Raw genomic sequence first — 1,789 nt, 5'->3', positions numbered from 1 at the left:
TCTGTGAGCCAAAGGAATGAGCTGGGTCAGCGCTGCACGGAGGCACCATCATAATGAGAACATTTTGGGTTTTTTAGGGTTTCTGGTTTTGCCTCAAGTCTCAGCGGTATTTCTGGATGTACCATATCTGATGCGCCAAGCCTGTTTGGTTGGAGTGGCTTAACATATGTTCCTGCTACTAATTAAACTTCCCAATCTGTCAGCAAAATAGCATGTTTGCTGGATGGAGCAAGGGATTAGTCTTAGCTCTTTGGACACCCAGGCAGGTGCAACAACTGCTGGATGGGCCCTCGTGTCATCCACAGGGCAACAGGTACTGCAGGCTGGTGCCCTGCTCCAGGGTGTGCATCGGGGCCAGCTGGCATCTTAGGCATTTAAATTGCTGTTTCTTTCAGAGGGCTGGATGTGGGTATTTTGTTTTATAAGGAAGGATGACAGCAGGGATGGAGTCCTAGAGGGAGCAGCACCAAAGGGACCAGGAGGATTTTTTCTAGCCAAGATGCCTAGTTGCTGGAGAGCTGTCATAGGAAGAGGTTGGTGATATGGAACCACCACTGTCACAGGAGTACACGTAGAGCTTGCATCCACTGTCCAGGAAAACACACATCCTTGTGGGCAGGTAGCCAGCGTGCAAAGAAACCTTTGGAGAGGCAGGTGAGCCTCTTCAAGGGCCGTACGCAGGACAACAGGAATAACTGGAAACATCTGGGCTAATTTTAGGCTTGTTACCTAAGGAAGTGAGCTCTGGATAGATGCACTGAGTGCCTGCCTCTTCCCCTGTAGCCTTAAACCCACCAGCTGCTTCAGCTCAAACTCATCAAAGAAGGACAAATTCCCCATGTCCTTTAAAAGCCCCTTGCTGTTGCAACGTGGTATTTGAAGGGTGGGGGTGGGCACTGACTGGGGAGGTGGCTTTGGGCCTTAAAAGCACCTCCAGCAGCTGGGTTGAATTTTTACCTCCCATTTTGGTGGGTGCTTGAGGTGCTTTATGCTGTCATAAGCACCCGGCTCCTAAGCATGCCCTGGGGTTGTGGCTGCCCCAGCTCAGGCAGAAGCTGCCCTGCTCCTTGCTTGGCTGCTGCAGCAGGTACTGGGGGTTGGGAAAGTGCTGGCAGGGCAGGGACCGGGAGGTATAAAAATGGGGATGGGTAAGGTGGGACTGCAGGGAGACAGCAGGGAGTGGGGGAGGGGATGATGAACTGGGGGGAGGATCGGCAGCACAGTGGGAGAGCAGGTACTGGAAGGGGAAAGCAAGGGCTGCCTGCGCCCAGCACCCAGCTCTTGCAGGGGGTGAGGCTGTGTTTGTGCGAAGGAGTACTGTGCCTCACATTTTTTTTTTTTTTTTGTGTGTGTGCGTGAAGCAAAACTAATTGCACCGAGTAAGGGAGAGGGTTGTGGAAAACTGTGTGTGCCAGGGTAACTAGAGCTCAGCTAGCTTGTGTATGGACGAGGCTGGGGGGGCTGGAGGCTTACACCTATCTCATCAACTCTTAATTCTGGTGTTTTCTTTAAAATGCATGATTTTGCAACCTGCCCGGTGCTACTCAGAAGCGGTGAGCTCTGTGGGAAGCACTACTACTCAAAGCCAGCTTCGAGCCGTTGCAGCCAGGTTCCCGGGGGCTGTGGGAGCCCCCCGCAGCCGGGTGGGGGGTGCGAGCCGCCGGCTCTGCCCTCCGGTCGCTGCGGTGACGCCGTGTTTGCTGGCAGCGAGCAGCTTCCTGCAATAAAGCTCCTGGCCTGGGTGCCCCTGAGAAGGGGGGAGGAAAAAAAAAAAGGGGGGGGGGGGAGT

The sequence above is a fragment of the Falco cherrug genome, chromosome 1, assembly GCF_023634085.1.
Source record: "Falco cherrug isolate bFalChe1 chromosome 1, bFalChe1.pri, whole genome shotgun sequence".
Lineage (NCBI taxonomy): Eukaryota > Metazoa > Chordata > Aves > Falconiformes > Falconidae > Falco > Falco cherrug.
The sequence above is the reverse complement of the archived record's forward strand: the minus strand, read 5'-3'. Positions refer to the sequence as shown.